Source organism: Chiloscyllium punctatum, unplaced genomic scaffold (genome assembly GCF_047496795.1).
Source record: "Chiloscyllium punctatum isolate Juve2018m unplaced genomic scaffold, sChiPun1.3 scaffold_1794, whole genome shotgun sequence".
Taxonomy (NCBI): domain Eukaryota; kingdom Metazoa; phylum Chordata; class Chondrichthyes; order Orectolobiformes; family Hemiscylliidae; genus Chiloscyllium; species Chiloscyllium punctatum.
The window spans coordinates 1-17,779 of record NW_027311527.1 but is presented as its reverse complement, the minus strand read 5'-3'; the positions used below and the strand labels follow the sequence as shown (position 1 = coordinate 17,779).

The 17,779-nt window shown below is 43.9% G+C and overlaps 1 long non-coding RNA gene, 1 other non-coding gene and 1 pseudogene across 3 annotated transcripts; all 3 read right to left on the bottom strand.

Annotated features, from left to right (window-relative positions):
* Positions 1–328: 328 nt before the first annotated feature.
* Positions 329–437, bottom strand: LOC140475562 (5S ribosomal RNA; annotated as a pseudogene).
* Positions 438–7,629: 7,192 nt separating this feature from the next.
* Positions 7,630–7,748, bottom strand: LOC140475561 (5S ribosomal RNA). The gene has a single exon (XR_011960079.1). It is a non-coding gene; the product is annotated as a 5S ribosomal RNA (ribosomal RNA).
* A 439-nt stretch (positions 7,749–8,187) lies between these two features.
* Positions 8,188–17,560, bottom strand: LOC140475560 (uncharacterized). 2 transcript variants are annotated; one of them, XR_011960077.1, is made up of 2 exons: positions 16,372–17,560; positions 8,188–11,050 (listed from the first exon to the last, which is right to left on the bottom strand). It is a non-coding gene; the product is annotated as an uncharacterized lncRNA (long non-coding RNA). The 2 variants fall into 2 exon arrangements; XR_011960078.1 differs by lacking the exon at positions 16,372–17,560 and adding an exon at positions 16,058–16,363.
* Between the last annotated feature and the right edge of the window lie 219 nt (positions 17,561–17,779).

Genomic DNA, 17,779 nt, shown 5'->3' with positions numbered 1-17,779 from the left:
CTATCCACACCACTAGTTAGACGATTGTTAGAAAACAGGGGAACGCTGACAGCGATCAGGGAAGTGTGATCATCGAAAGTGAGGCATCACTTAACAAAAACTACGGTTTGTGCTCTTCAATAAAATACTTGCTCCTTTGGTGTTCCTGGTGCGTTTGCTCCAATCTCAAGCAGTAATGATGTGTTTGTGTATTGGGGGAAGAAGTTGAACAATGAAATTGGGCAAGAAAAAGTGAGACAGAGAGACGAAGCGAGTAGTTAATAGGACGTTGCTTGATGAATGGGAGTGTGAGAGTGCGAAGCTGTGAGCAACCTCTGGTGGCTGCAAAAGCCTACTGCACCTGGTATTCCCAGGCGGTCTCCCATCCAAGTACTAACCAGGCCTGAGTCTGCTTAGCTTCCGAGATCAGGCGTTTTCAGACTAGTATGGCCGTAGGCACAGACTGCTTCCATTTCTGCTTCCTTAAAGGCACACACTGCTGCATTTACAACAACATTTTGCCATTCAATCAGACTGCACCAAAACATTTCTTTTTCCTTTGCCTTTCTATTCTCCCATCTCCATCTTCAGTTCCTCTACTTCACCCTAGACACACACACACACACACGTTTATTACACAACAGGATCAACTCTTTCACACTCACTCCACTCCATTTCATTACATGCCCATCCAAACTGCTTCACAAATAAACTCCTTTCCAAATTATAACCACAGCAACATACACACACCACAACGCTGTTTAGCCCCTACAACCTCTGCCTCCATTCAAACATCATGGCTCAGCTCTTGCCCAACTTCATATACAAGCCTCTGGCCCTTGGTACCTTTGCTTCACAAACATTTATCTCCCTCTCATTTCAATAGAACAACTCATCCAGCATCCACTGCACTTTGTCAGAAAATGATGGCTAAAATCCACCATCCGATGTATGCACGATGGCTTCCTCACATCTCTACGCAACCCTGTGGCCCTAAGTCTCACGCTATGTCCCTTCGTTCTACAATCCCCAACCAGTAGAAATCGTTTATCATTAGCTACCTTCTCTTTTCCTATTCATGTCTTCGAGACTTTCATCACACCACCCATTAACATTCTCAATTCTACAGACCACAGGCCTAAATGATATGATCTCTCCTTCCATCTTAACCATGCAAGTCCAGGTATCATTCTTGTAAATCAATATTCTACTCCTTTCAGAAGGTGTGCGGCCCAGATCCGCTCACAGTACTCCAAGTGGGGTCTATCTACCCAGGGTTTTGTAGAACTGCAGCATAACTTCGGCATCCTTCTACTCCAGTCCTCTACTTAGAAATTTGTCTTGCAAACGTTTCGTCCCCTGTCTAGGTGACATCCTCAGTGCTTGGGAGCCTCCTGTGAAGCGCTTCTGTGCTGTTTGCTCCGGCATTTATTGTGGCCTGTCTCTGCCGCTTCCAGTTGTCAGTTCGAGCTGTCCACTTTAGTGGCCGGTATATTGGGTCCAGGTCGATGTGTTTGTTGATAGAGTCTGTGGATGAGTGCCATGCCTCTAGGAATTCCCTGGCTGTTCTCTGTTTGGCTTGCCCTATAATGGTAGTGTTGTCCCAGTCGAATTCATGTTGCTTGTCGTCTGTGTGTGTGGCTACTAAGGATAGCTGGTCGTGTCGTTTCGTGGCTAGTTGGTGTTTGTGCATACGGATCGTTAACTGTCTTCCTGTTTGTCCGATGTAGTGTTTTGTACAGTCCTTGCATGGGATTTTGTACACTACATTGGTTTTGCTCATGTTGGGTATCGGGTCCTTTGTCCTGGTGAGTTGTTGTCTGAGCGTGGCTGTAGGTTTGTGTGCTGTTATGAGTCCTAGTGGTCGCAGTAGTCTGGCTGTCAGTTCGGAAATACTCCTGATGTATGGTAGTGTGGCTAGTCCTTTGGGTCCACCTAGACAGGGGATGAAACGTTTGCAAGACAAATTCCCAGCTTGACGAACAGAACCACAACGAGCACCCGAGCTACAAATCTTCTCCCAAACTTTGACCTACTCAGAAAGGACAGCAATCTGTTCGCTTTCTGGATTATTTTCTGGACGTGTCCGTGACACTTTAAAGTTGTGTGCACCTGAAACCCCAAGTCTCCTTGGACATGCACTTCATACCATCCAGAAAAATACCTTGATCTGTCCCTTCTTGATCCAAAAATGGATAGCCTCACTATTGCTTTCATTCAAATGCTTTTGCCACAGTTTTGTTTATTGACCTAAATCTATCAATATCCCCTTGCAAATTTATGCTGTCATCTACACAGTCTACAATGCAGCCTAACTTATGCAGCCACAAATTATGATATGACTTCCTGTGCCATTATCCATTCCCTTAACAAATAACATCAATAATTGAGGCCCTAACACAAGTCCTTGTGAGACATAACTGGTTCCATCCTGCCAATTGACTACCTACCCATTATCTCTACTTTCTGTCACCTGCCTCTCAAACAATCTCCGAGCCCTGTCAGGAATTTGCCCTCAATTCTCTTGGCTTCTACCTTCTGAAGTGGATTTTGTCAAATGCCTTCTAGAAGTCCATGTAAACAACATCTATGGACATTATTCCCTGACAGCTACCTTCGTCCCCTCTTCAAACCCTCTGCAATGAATTTGTCAGGCACGACCTACCTGTCATGTGGCTCTCCCTGGTTAACTCAACAATTTGAGGTGCTCACTTATCCCAGCCTTGATTATAGACTCCAACAAATTCCCTGCCATAGGTGCTAAGCTCCATGCTCTGCAATTCCCGAGTTTTCCGGGTTCTCCTCTCTTAAAAAGCGCGACTGACACGTGCAACAATCCAATCCGGAGGAACGACTCCTGGATCTCGGGAATTCTGAACGATTACAGTTCGGGCTTCTATGAGGCGCTTGTCGATTTGTTTTAACACCCACCGATGGAACCCGCCTAATCCCAGGCATTTGTCACCCTTTGATTCCAGTCATTTCCTCATTATCGATGTTTTACTCACCTTCGTTTTATTCGGTTGCTTTTCCCGATCCACTTTTCATTTCACCGGGACTTCTGGCAAGCTATCCTCCTTTTCTCCTGAAAATACCGAGGTAAGGGGAATGATGGAACATCTCGACCATTTACAATGTCCCCACCTTCTCCTGATCACCCGCTTTCCCTTTAGGGCAGCGGAACATTTCTTCTCGATTTTGATGTCCCTGGAAAGATTCCGATCAAAATTCCTTTTGGGAGCTCTTTTACACTGCTTTGTGTCTTTCCTGCTCTCTGGATCTTTCCCAATCAGCAGGATCTATGCTGATATTTTTGTCCATGACTGTTTTCTTCTGTGAAGCAGAGCTTTCCCTCTCAGGGGTATCAACTGGTTTCCTATTGTCTTCAATGTTTCTTTAAACATCCTCCCGTCATCTTCAGTTCTTTTAGCCATCAGCAGATTTTCCAACCTTATTGTGGACGGTCTCTGTCTCATCTCAGTCAAGGCGGCTTTACCGAACTCTCCAACTCCAGCAGCATAGAACATAGAACAACACAGCACAGAACAGGCTCTTCAGCCCACGATGTTGTGCCGAACATTTGTCCGAGCTTAAGCACCTATCCATGTACCTATCCAAATGCCGCTTAAAGGTCACCAATGATTCTGACTCTGCCACTCCCACAGGCAGTGCATTCCATGCCCCCACCACTCTCTGGGTAAAGAACCTACCCCTGACATCCCCCCTATACCTTCTACCCTTCACCTTAAATTTATGTCCCCTTTCAACACTTTGTTGTACCCGGGGGAAAAGTCTCTGACTGTCTACTCTATCTATTCCCCTGATCATCTTATAAACCTCTATCAAGTCACCCCTCATCCTTCGCCGCTCCAATGAGAAAAGGCCGAGCACTCTCAACCTATCCTCGTACGACCTTTTCTCCATTCCAGGCAACATCCTGGTAAATCTTCTCTGCACTCTCTCCAAAGCTTCCACATCTTTCCAAAAGTGAGGCGACCAGAACTGCACACAGTACTCCAAATGTGGCCTAACCAAGGTCCTGTACAGCTGCAACATCACTTCACGACTCTTGAATTCAATCCCTCTGCTAATGAACGCTTATACTCCATAGGCCTCCTTACAAGCTCTCTGGAGTGGCAACTTTCAAAGATCTATGTACATAGACCCCAAGATCCCTCTGTTCCTCCACCTTACTAAGAACCCTACCGTTACCCCTGTATTCCGCATTCTTATTTGTCCTTCCAAAATGGACAACCTCACACTTGACAGTGTTAAACTCCATCTGACACTCCTCAGCCCAGCTCTGCATCACATCGAAGTGCCTTTGCTGCCGACAACAGCCCTCCTCACTATCCACAACTCCACCAATCTTTGTATCATCTGCAAATTTATTGATCTACCCTTCGACTCCCTCTTCCAAGTCATTAATAAAAATTACAAACAGCAGAGGACCCAGAACTGATCCCTGCAGAACTCCACTTGTAACTGGGCTCCAGACTGAATATTTACCATCTACCACCACTCTCTGACTTCGACTTGTAAGCCAGTTCTCCATCCAACTGGCCAAATTTCCCTCTATCATACCTCCTGACTTTCCGCATAAGCCTACCATGGGGAACATTATCAAATGCCTTACTAAAATCCATGTACACTACATCCACTGCTCTACCCTCATCCACATACTTGGTCACCTCCTCAAGACCTACCCTTCACAAATCCGTGCTGGCTGTCCCTAATCAAGCACTGTCTTTCCAGATACTCATAAATCCTATCCCTCAGTACCCTTTCCATTACTTTGCCTACCACTGAAGTAAGACTTACTGGCCTGTAATTCCCGGGGTTATCCCTATTCCCTTTTTTGAACAAGGGCACAACATTCGCCACTCTCCAGTTCCCTGGTACCACCCCCGTTGACAGTGAAGACGAAAAGATCATTGCCAATGGCTCTGCAATTTCCTCTCTTGCTTCCCACATAATCCTAGGATATATCCCGTCAGGCCCGGGGGATTTGTCTATCCTCAAGTTGTTCAAAACGCCCAACACATCTTCCTTCCTAACAAGTATCTCTTCCAACTTCCCAGTCAATTTCACACTCTCCTCTTCAACAATAAGGTCCCTCTCGTTTGTAAATACTGAAGAAAAGTACTCATACAAGACCTCTCCTATCTCTTCCAACTCAATACACAGTCTCCCGCTACTGTCCTTGATCGGACCTACCCTCGTTCTCGTCATTCTCATGTTTCTCACATACGCATAAAAGGCCTTGGAGTTATCCTTGACCCTATATGCCAAAGACTTTTCATGCCCTCTCTTAGCTCTCCTAATCCCTTTCTTCAGCTCCCGCCTGCTATCCTGTATCCCTCCAACGCTCTCTGAACCTCGTTTCCTCAACCTTATGTAAGCCTCCTTCCTCCTTACAAGACATTCAACCTCCCTTGTCAACCAAGGTGCCCTCACCCTACCATCTTATTCCTGCCTGACAGGTACATACATATCAAGGACATGTCGTATCTGTTCCTTGAAAAAGTTCCACATTTCCACAACATCCTTCCCTAACAGCCTATGCTCCCAACTTATGCTCCTCAGATCCTGTCTTACAACATTGTATTTACCCTTCCCCCAATTGTAAAACCAACCCTGTTGCATGCACCTATCTCTCTCCATAACCAAGGTGAAAGTCACAAAATTGTGGTCACCATCACCAAAATGTTCATCCACTAACAAGCCCATCACTTGTTCCAGTTCGTTACCAAATACAGCAGATACATGCTTTGTGCTTTCAAACACTGCCTTGAACTTGATAGTGCTATCATCGCTCTATGATAAGTGGCCACGCACAACTAGCTCACTCATTAATTCCAACTCATTACTCATTAATAAATCCAATACTGCTTGTCCACATGAAGCATATAGGACATAATGCAGTGAGAAACAGTACCGGCAATACACCAGACATGCACTACCTTTCTGACAAATGCTTGACTCCCTCTAAATCTGTGTTCACGTTAAAATCCCTCATGAGTAGTACTCTGGCTTTGTTACATATTGGATGCTGCCTGAACTGCTGTGCTCTTCCAGCACCACTAATCCAGTATTTGGTTTCCAGCATCTGCAGTCATTGTTTTTACTTTGTTACATATTGCCTAGTTTTGTGCATTTTTACCATCCAGGACTTCAGAGCTGCTACCAGGCGGTCTGTACATAACACCTATTACAATTTTAGGATTTCGACTATTCCTCAGTTCCACCCGCACGGTCTCCACTGAATGCGTTTCCTTCATTATGTCCTCCCTCATCATTGACAGAATTTTGTTTCTCATCATGGAGGCTACTCCACCACCTCTGCCATTTTCCATATCCCTCCTATACCACTATCCTATAACCTCGGTCTTCACAATTATCCTTCTGGAGACCACCTTTTGCTTTGCTCAATCTGCAGCACACTCTCCGCGGTCAATATCTCACACCAGAGAGCTCCACCATTCAAACTGATGACCATCGATCCACCTCAACTGCACCTCCCTCTCAGAATTCCTTAAGATATCAAAACCCCATCCACTGACACTGAAGTATCCTCAACAGTAGAACCCACACCACACTCTGGAGAATATCATTCTAAAGATTAACAACACAATAACTGTCGAAAGTTCACCTCATCTCAGTCTGAAATTATAGGAAATACAGTCTGAAAATCCAAGTCATGGGAACCTATTGCTTCTGCCTTTATCCACCCGACTGTTAATGAACACAACATTCTCTTGCATTTAGTCCAACAGGAGTTGCCTTTCTTCAAAGCATCTTGACAGTGTCTTCAAATGGTATGATTATCTTAGTGCACGGTTAAGATTTCCAAAGTAATATCCTTACTTACTAATGTCCTTCTGTCATCCTTAAATGTCAGGGCCTACTCCTCTTTCCAAATTCCACCTTACTATTGCTAATAGTCTGCACTCTGGAAATGTTATTTCTCTACCTTGGTCAACTTGTAACTAAGGCACAGTGATGTCAATTAGATCGAACCATTCATCACCATTTGTGCCATTATTAGGCCGATCTGTTTGTGAAGGCTTCGGATGTTAGAGAATAAGCCTTGATTTTTGTACCTGGCATTTTAAATACTCCCTCTTTACACTTATCTTATTATTTGCTGCTGATGTGTAATAATAATCATTACAATGATTGAACTTGCTGTGTTTGCTGACCCATTCTTCCTGCCGTAACCATATCGATCCACCGTTGTATGAACTCGACCGGTGAGTGCAGATATTGTAAAACACCCTTCACCTGACAAGCCCTCACCACAACGTTGTTGCTTTCAGACCCTATCCACACCACTAGTTAGACGATTGTTAGAAAACAGGGGAACGCTGACATCGATCAGGGAAGTGTGATCATCGAAAGTGAGGCATCACTTAATAAAAATCACGGTTTGTGCTCTTCAATAAAATACTTGCTGCTTTGGTGTTCCTGGTGCGTTTGCTCCAATCTCAAGCAGTAATGATGTGTTTGTGTATTGGGGGAAGAAGCTGAACAATGAAATTGGGCAAGAAAAAGTGAGACAGAGAGACGAAGCGAGTAGTTAATAGGACGTTGCTTGATGAATGGGAGTGTGAGAGTGCGAAGCTGTGAGCAACCTCTGGTGGCTGCAAAAGCCTACTGCACCTGGTATTCCCAGGCGGTCTCCCATCCAAGTACTAACCAGGCCTGAGTCTGCTTAGCTTCCGAGATCAGACGAGATCGGGCGTTTTCAGACTAGTATGGCCGTAGGCACAGACTGCTTCCATTTCTGCTTCCTTAAAGGCGCACACTGCTGCATTTACAACAACATTTTGCCATTCAATCATCCTGCACCAAAACATTTCTTTTTCCTTTGCCTTTCTATTCTCCCATCTCCATCTTCAGTTCCTCTACTTCACCCTAGACACACACACACACACACGTTTATTACACAACAGGATCAACTCTTTCACACTCACTCCACTCCATTTCATTACATGCCCATCCAAACTGCTTCACAAATAAACTCCTTTCCAAATTATAACCACAGCAACATACACACACCACAACGCTGTTTAGCCCCTACAACCTCTGCCTCCATTCAAACATCATGGCTCAGCTCTTGCCCAACTTCATATACAAGCCTCTGGCCCTTGGTACTGTGAGAAACAAAGCTCACACACCTCAATAATTGCAGTCCGAGACAAAATCTGAATCAGTAGTGTCCTTTATTTTACACTTGCAAGTGGGTGAGATGTCCACTGCCTATAAGGTAGAGGACATACACACCAAGTTCAATTCATATAAATATTATGTATGATTTGATGTCTTTTGTTTTACATTGCTCCTCCCCTGTTTACATCTTCCACTTCCCTAAGACCGACCCCCTTTACCCCTGTTTATCTCTTGCCTTATCCGGCCCTGTCTGTGACAAAATGCTTATTCCTGGCCTCACAAGCCTGTTTGACCTCATCCTGCTGTAGGTCATTGTTAGGCATATTCTTTCTTCATCATTATCTACCCCCCTTCATCTGTGCCTTTCCCGAGGCCGTTCTGATCCCTATGATCCTTTTAATTGAGGTTTGTTCCTGTGTTTTTGTAAAAGTGGGAAGCAGATGTTTATACCTACTGTTTGTACAAGGGTATCTAGCTTAACTTCATCCCCTCACAACATCTTATCTATTTGCCCGTAATGTTTTAATGGCACATCTCATTCTAACATACAATTTTAGCTCATACAAAAACAATTATATATTTCCTCCACATCGTTCCCATTCTTGTTTACTCAGCTCGTGGCTAAAACAATTACACGCTGGTGTGAGTTCACTTTACTTTGTAAAATGGAATTGCAGAAGTAACGTTAATTTACCTATATCCCACAATTTCCCCCTTTTCTTTTAATTACTCTTTGTTATCTTCTGCATTTTTCTTTTCGGGGCACCTGTTTCATCAAGGCTGTTTCAATCAGTCTTTGGGTGAGCCCTCGTATAGAGGGTATGATACAACAGCCAATGGCCACCAATACCCCGACTACTACTATCAGGGAAGTAAGGATAGAAACCACCATCCCCTTCTACCTTCCAATCCAGGACTCAAGCCATCCTGTGAGAGATGTGTCTACTCCTGGATTCTCAGCCAATTCCTCTGCTAAGGTAGTCAATCCTCTTAAGACCCGAGCAATTGAACCATCAGGTGCAGTGTTATTAGGAATAAAGGTACAACAACTTCCTCCTAACATCACACACACACACACCCCCTTTTTCTGCTAAAACCCTATCAAGGGCCATTCTGTTCTCCCATGCCATCCTACTTGTCGCATCAAGCTGGTCTGATATTCCTTTAACCGCATCTCTTGTATAATTTACAAATCGCTGTTGATTATAGAAAATGTAATTTATCCAATCTACATTTTTATTAACTGTTACCCACCAGAAGAGAGCTGACTCAAAGCCTGCTGCAATCTGGTTACGAGCCTTGGATTCATCAGGTACCCCCCTAGGGACTCCTACCGCATCGAGACAAAGCCTGTCATCGAAAGAAGTGTCTAACAGTAATCTCTTACCCCTTCCCTTTTTCCCCCCTATCTTTTCCTTCTCAAATGCCAGGGTAAATGGAATTGCCAATTGTACAATTGCACATATCCCTCTCCAATCTGGAGGTAGCGTGGGTCTCAATATTTTGCCTCCACAGTCCCACCACAGATCCGCTCGGGGAACCTTTAGTGCTGAGTAGTTCCTTCCCTTCTCCGTTTCGGTAACATTCTTAATCTCTGTACATAATTTCAGCTCCCCCAAATCATTCGACCGACCTGTACCTCGTCTACACACACAGGCTGTGTGATTTCCAACTGCGGCAGAAAACAGCGGGGGGAACTTTTGCATCTTTCTTCTCCAAGGGAGGGAACATCAGAGATAGGGGAGGTACAATTCCTATCATTCCATGCAGTCTCATCCTGATACAGGGCTATCATACATTTCATGCCCTTCCTGTCTCGCTTCCACCCGAGTGGAAAGGGAACCCCCTGGGCCACTGGCCGACTGGAGGCACATGCAGAGCAATTGCTTTTGTTCAGACTTTTCACAGTATACTTTACCCATTCAACCCAGGCATTTGGATCCCCGTACCCAGTTTCTATTTCAATGGTCTGTTTCAAGTCCTTTACCTCTATAAATTTTACTACTTTAGGATCATCGGGAGGGGTGAAAGATTGTATCTTCTTACCCAGTAGTTCTACCTGTTTTCCCTGTCCTTCGCTAATTTGAAAACAATAGCCCAAGAAATCCTTCCCATTTGCTTTCATTTCTATCCCAAACGTTTCATTTCATTGTATCTCATAGGTGCCCCCCCCAGGATTGTTTCATGCCATGTGGTTTTCCTTATCGTTAGGTATATTGGGTTACACTTTTTATCAGGACAATCACGAGCTGGTTGGAAGGGGGCCCAGTGTACTGTGATGAGATCATTATACTAAGTACCATCCCCAAGGCCATCCCCATAGGACGTAAGATGTATCTCAGAGCTGCGGTACTGTCTCTGATTATCTACATCCCCACAATTTACTAAGCTGCATACATCAGCGTCTATTACTTGTGGATTATCAAATTCAGGAACCGTTAATAATACATATGAAAATGATATTTGACGAAATCCCAATACTAAAAGGGCTAGCATCATAATTCTAGCAGCATCCCCAGTATTCTAAACATCATGCTGAAGCACCAAAAAGACTTAATATACAATCTTACAGAAATAATCCCGCACTCGCATCACCACTGTATAATTAGTTACTCAAAGTCTCTTTAATCTGAGTTTCAGCGGATCTTGCGTTGATTCGGCTGTCCAGACTTCTTCCTCAACTGGAGATTCCACTGGCCCTTTGATCCGAGTGTAGTGAGTCCAGCCTTTCCCCACCGTCCTTATTGCCGTTTCGGTCGTCAAAAGAGCCTGGTACGGCCCTTCCCAGTCCGGCTGTAATTTAGTCTCTGTCCATGATTTTACTAAGATTCAATCGCCCGGCTGGATGGGATGAACGGTGAATTCAAGGGGTGGAGTCTGTGCCAATAAACCCTGTTTCCTGAGGAAAGACAAAGAGGAGGACAAGCCCAGTATATACTTCTTTAAGAACAACTCTTTAGTTTCGGGAATTGGCAATTCTCCATTCGTTCCCAAGTAAGGTAATCCAAATAAGATTTCATAGGGGGATAGTCCCAAATCTTTCCTTGGGGCTGTTCGTACTCACAAGAGAGCTATAGGTCAACATTTGGTCCAAGGGAGTGTGGTTTCTATTATCAATTTAGAGAGCTGTTGTTTGAGTGTTTGGTTCATTCTCTCAACCCTTCCCGATGATGGCAGGTGCCATGGAGTATGGAACTCCCAGGAAATTCCCAACCCTTTCATTACCTCTAAAGTGTTACAGGGGGTAAAGTGAGTTCCTTGGTCGGAATCAATATGGTTCACGAGCCCATATCAGGGAATTATGTGCTCCAATATTGTTTTAGACACTCCACTCACAGTGGCGGTAGCTCGGGGGTATGCCTCAACCCAACCAGATGGATGATCTACTATGACTAGCAAATATTTTAGTCTCCCTACCCTGGGGAGTTCAGTATAATCTACTTGTATACTCTGGAAAGGTCTCAATCCTGGGTCTCTTCCTCCCGGGGTCTGTTTTCTCAAGACTTTCTTATTTACCTTTCTGCATATTATACATCCCTCACATATTTGTTTAGCAATTGTATATATTCCTTTACATCCATATTCCCTAAGAACTAAATCACACATTGCTTGTACTCCCCAATGGCTGCCTTGGTGTAGGACAGCCATAATCTCTCACATCATCATTTTGTTTAACATTTCCCTTCCATCAGGTAACCTCCAATGCCTGTCTGCTGTTTTTACAGCTCCTAAATCTCTCAATTCATTTTCTTCGCTTTCAGTAAATATAGGAGCTTCCCTAGGACTTGGGACAGTAAGTAGTAGGGAATGAATCACCACTTCTTGTGGGTTCAGGGCTGCTTCCTTAGCCACTTCATCGGCTAATCCATTTCCCCTAACTTCTAGTTCATTTCCTTTCTGATGACCATTTACATGCACTACTGCTATTTCTCGGGGAAGTAATAGGGACTCCAAGACTCGTTTAATCAATTCTTCATGTACTAATTCTTTCCCTCGGCTATTGATCAGCCGTCGTTCCTGCCATATCTTACTGAAGGTGTGCACAACACCAAATGCATATTTAGAGTCAATGTATACTGTTCCCTCTTTATTCTCCAATGCCCTAAGGGCTCTTTCCAATGCATAGAGTTCACAAGTCTGAGCTGACCACCCATTTGGCAACCGTCCTGCCTCCACCACACTACTGTTTGTCCCAACTACGACTGCATACCCATTATGTATTTTCCCTTCAGTCACCCGGGATGATCCGTCTATAAAAAGTCTAGCCCCTGCATGAAGTGGAACATCTCTCAGGTCCATGCAGTCCTTAGTTTGGTATTCTATAATGTCAAGGCAATCGTGCCCTGGATTCTGAGGAGAGTCTCCTTCCCCTTTCCAATGAAAGGCAGCTGGATTTAAACAATTGTCAGTGACCAACACTAGATCATCCTTTTCTATTAATATTGCCTCGTATTTCAGAATCCGCGAGTCTGTCAACCATCGCCCAGCTTTTTGGTTTAGGATTGTTCTCACTTGGTGTGGAGTGCTTACTATTAGGGCTCCCCCAAATGTAAGCTTTCTGCTTTCCTCCACCAACAGTGCAGTGGCAGCCACGGCCTGCACACACTCAGGCCACCCCCGGGATACTGGATCCAGTAGCTTCGAAAGATATGCTACTGGTTGTCTCATTCCTCCCCACCTCTGGGTCAATGCTCCCAAAGCCGCTCCCTTATCCACGGTAACAAAGAGGTGGAAAGGTTTATCTAGAGAAGGTAAGGCTAACACGGGGGCATGGATCAGATCTCTTTTGAGTTTCTCAACTAGTTCTTTTTCCTCATCATCCCAAAGTAGACATTTTGGTTCCCCCTCTAATAGTTTGAGATATAATTTCTTAGTCTTCTGTGCATAGGAATCAATCCACAATCTGCAATAACCCGTTAGACCCAAACATTTGCGTAACTCCCGTTTAGTGCTGGGCAGTGACATCCCCAATATTCCCTCTATCCGTTCCGGGCTTATCTTTCGCTTTCCCTCACTAACTAAATGTCCCAAGTATTTCACTTCTTGCTCCACATATTGTAGTTTGTTTTTAGATACTCGCAGTCCCTGCTGACCCAGGAAATTCAATAATTTGTTAGTGGCTTCTACTACTCTCTCTCTTCTTTTTCCTGTTACTAAGAGGTTGTCTACATACTGCAACAGGGTAGTCCCCTTGGGGCTGCTAAATTTCTCCAATATTTGTTCTAACATCTGTCCAAATAAATTCAGGGATTCCGTAAACCCCTGGGGAAGCACAGGTGTTGCGGTTTGTGTCCTGTCTTAGGGTCTTCCCACTCAAAGGCAAACATATTCCTACCTTCCTCTGCCAAGGGACAAGCCCAAAAGGCATCCTTTAAATCTATCACACTAAACCATTTGTGGTCATGAGGGATCTCACTTAATAAGGAATAGGGGTTTGGTACCACTGGGTGCCTGATCTGTACTATGCGATTTAATGTTCTCAAATCCTGCCCCAATCGATAAGTTCCATCGGATGTCCACACTGGTAGTATTGGGGTATTATAAGGAGACATACATGGCTCCAACAGTCCATCTCTAATCAATCCTTCAATTACTGGCTGCAGTCCTCGTTTACCTTCTATGGAAATGGGATATTGTCGCTCACAGACAACGTCCCCTTTTCCTTTTTTTAAAAATTTACTTCAAGGGGAGGGATCTGTAGTTTTCCACAATTCCCTTCTCTAGCCCATACAATAGGGTCTATCTCTCTCTCCACATCCTTTGTCAACATTGCCTTTCTACAACTAATTCTTTTTCCTGAATTCCAATCCCCAGTCCTAAGAGGATAATTAAATCTCTCCCTAATAAGTTACTTCCTATATCAGGGATATACAACAGTTCCCCTGTGACCCTATCCTTAGGACCTTCTATCATCATAGGTTCAAATACTGGAACAGTAAATCCTTCCCCTTTTACCCCCGAAACAGTAATTGACCGTGTTGACATTCCTACTTTCTTTGGTTTAAAATTCAGCGATGACCGTGCTGCCCCAGTATCTACTAGGAAGACGACCTCTTCCTTACAGGGTCCCACCTTCAGGTTTATCAAGGGTTCCTGGTGGGTCCCCGGGGGCAGGAACCCCTGACACCCCTATTCTTCATCAAAATTCATAAGCGGAATTGCCCTCTCTTCCCTTTTCAGAGCAGGACATTCCCGCTTAAAGTGCCCTATCTTTCCGCAATAATAGCATCCTGCCTGTGGAGACCTCCAGCTCTGCCCCTGTCACTCGAACCCTCTATCAAACGCTCCCCCTTGTCCTCTCTGTCCGACATGCTGCCACCCACCGCTCCGGTTGGTCACTATCGGTTCCATTCTTTTCTTAACTACCTCATCAACCGCAGCTACCATCATTTTCACCTTCTGTTTCTGTCTCTCATCCTCTCTCTTTACAAACACTTTCTGTGCCTCTCTTAACAATTCATCTAATGGCTTTTCACTCCACCCTATCTTCTGTATCTTTCTCTGTATGTCTGGCCATGCCTTTGTCACAAAATGTACTTTCAAAAGACCATGTGCCACTGGGTCCTCAGGGTTCATCCCAGAATATTTCCGCATTGAGTCTCTTAATCTTTGCAAGAAAGCTGAGGGAGTCTCACCTTTCTCCTGTCTAACTTCAAAGGCTTTAGTCAAATTCTGTGACTTTGGAACTGCCTCTCTTATTCCTTTTAGAATCAGGTCTTTCAATTCCCTCATTTCTTTTCTATGCTCCGGGTTTTGATTTTCCCTCTGGGGGTCTCTGAGGGGAAACTTCACCTCTCCCTGTCCAGCATCCCCATCTCCAATGGGGTGTTCCCTGTCCCATATTTTAATGGCTGCTCCCCATACAAGTCCCCTTTCTTCCCCAGTAAATAATATATTCAAAATAGACATTAACCCAGCCCAGGTATACAGACTGGGCCCCAAAAATTGATCAATTTGTTCAGACAACCCTACCGGATCCTCAACCAGGACCTTCATTTCTTTTTTAAATGTTCTGACCTCCCCACTGCTGAGGGGGACACTTACAAACCCAATCTCTTTGTCCCCTATTGGTACCTCCCGAAGGGGATAAGTCATTACGTTCTTCCCCTTTTTCTTTTTTAAAGAAATATTGCAGTATTTCTAGCTCCCCATAACTTCAAACACCAATTCATCAATTCATGCTTGACTCACCTTAAAGCCTGTTCCAAACTTGTAAATATATTTATATATTTACATTCATTTATTCAGTATTTAATATTCAAAATGTAAAATGCATACAGTTCTCAATTTTGAAATCCACTGTACTCACCCAGTTTTAGTCCCTTAATTTAAATCCAAAATTAGTTTTCTTAAGTAGTGCTGACCAATCATTGCTCAATTACAATACTATAGGTCGTGAAATAATCAGAGCTGCCTTAAAAGAATTTGTCTATTCAAGTTTAACAAAAACTTCTAATGCATGAACAATGGGCGAATCCAAGGTCACAGATATTAACCATAGAATTTTGTTTTTACTACAATCTAATGTTGAACTGAAACTTCAACTGTCCTCCTTAAATCACTTTTATGTAAAGATAAAAGAGATTAGTTAGAAACTGATAGTAAGGCAGTTATGACCTGTGAGAAGAACAGGAGTTATCATTCTTTTTTTTTCATAATCTCTATAGAATCCTTCACCTTTAAAGAAATCATGTTAAGTTTCCATAATAAAAATCAGATTCAAAACAGTCCCGGAACTCAAGCTCCAGGGAATAAAACGCAAACATTCAATCACCAACAAACAAATGTGCATTCAAACCAAATCACAAAGGGTTAAACTTTCTACCAGCTGTACAGCTCTTTTCATTCTCTCTCTCTCTCTCACTCATTGACAAATAAATTCAGATATTTACAGTCTTTGTCCGACCTGTATTTTGGCCAGAAGAGGCGGGACGAAGAATGGATTCCTTCGTCCATACGAAGCAACAATATTTAATCATCTTTTTCCCCTGTACAAGTATTATTTTCCCAATTCCACAACATCCTCCCCAAAGGACTTTCTGGAGGTATGTTGTAAGAGACCCCGCCTCCATTTCCATTGCTTTTTCCTTCTTTTGTTTTCCCGGAGGCTTTTTCCCTACCCACGGCACAACCCATATTGAGTTCCTTCGTTAGTCCCTTATTAACTACTAAAACTCAATCCCGGCCACCAAGGTAATACTTAAAAGTCAGGTTTCTTACCTTGGTCTGTGCAGAGAGTTGCCTGGCCCCTTGTCACCGTATTTTCTATCGAACGCCTATCCCTGTCTGATTCAGACGTCTCTCTTGTGGGATTCGTACCAGTCGCCCAAGGGAGCAGACCAAACCAGGACACGAGACCGCTCCTCAATGGGGAACGGGACGCGTCTTCCCAGTGTCCAAGGCCAGCCACTCCCCCCGGTGATGGAAGAAAATCCCGGACAGCCCCCAATTGTGAGAAACAAAGCTCACACACCTCAATAATTGTAGTCCGAGACAACATCTGAATCAGCAGTGTCCTTTATTTTACACTTGTAAGTGGGTGAGATGTCCAGTGCCTATAAGGTAGAGGACATACACACCCAGTTCAATTCATATATAATATTTATATGATTTGATGTCTTTTGTTTTACATTGCTCCTCCCCTGTTTACATCGTCCACTTCCCCAAGACCAGCTCCCATTACCCCTGTTTATCTCTTGCCTTATCCGGCCCTGTCTGTGACAAAATGCTTATTCCTGGCCTCACAAGGCTGTTTGACCTCATTCTGCTGTAGGTCATTGTTAGGCATATTCTTTCTTCATCATTATCTACCCCCTTCATCTGTGCCTTTCCCGAGGCCGTTCTGATCCCTATGACCCTTTTAATTGGGGTTTGTTCCTGTGTTTTTGTAAAAGTGGGAAGCAGATGTTTATACCTACTGTTTGTACAGCCGTATCTAGCTTAACTTCATCCCCTCACAACATCTTATCTATTTGCCCGTAATGTCTACCATTGTTTTATTGGCACATCTCATTCTAACATACAATTTTAGCTCATACAAAAACAATTATATATTTCCTCCACAACGTTTCCATTCTTGTTGACTCAGCTCGTGGCTAAAACAATGACACACAGGTGTGAGTTCATTTTACTTTGTAAAATGGAATTGCAGAATTGCAGAATTGCAGAAGTAACATTAATTTACCTATATCCCACAAGGATCAACTCCTTCACACTCACTCCACTCCATTTCATTACATGCCCATCCAAACTGCTTCACAAATAAACTCCTTTCCAAATTATAACCACAGCAACATACACACACCACAACGCTGTTTAGCCCCTACAACCTCTGCCTCCATTCAAACATCATGGCTCAGCTCTTGCCCAACTTCATATACAAGCCTCTGGCCCTTGGTACCTTTGCTTCACAAACATTTATCTCCCTCACATTTCAATAGAACAACTCCTCCAGCATCCACTGCGCTTTGTCAGAAAATGATGGCTAAAATCCACCATCCGATGTGTGCACGACTGCTTCCTCACATCTCTATGCAACCCTCTGGCCCAAAGTCTCACGTTATGTTCCTTCATTCTACAATCCCCAACCAGTAGAAATCGTTTATCGTTCTCCACCTTCTCTTTTCCT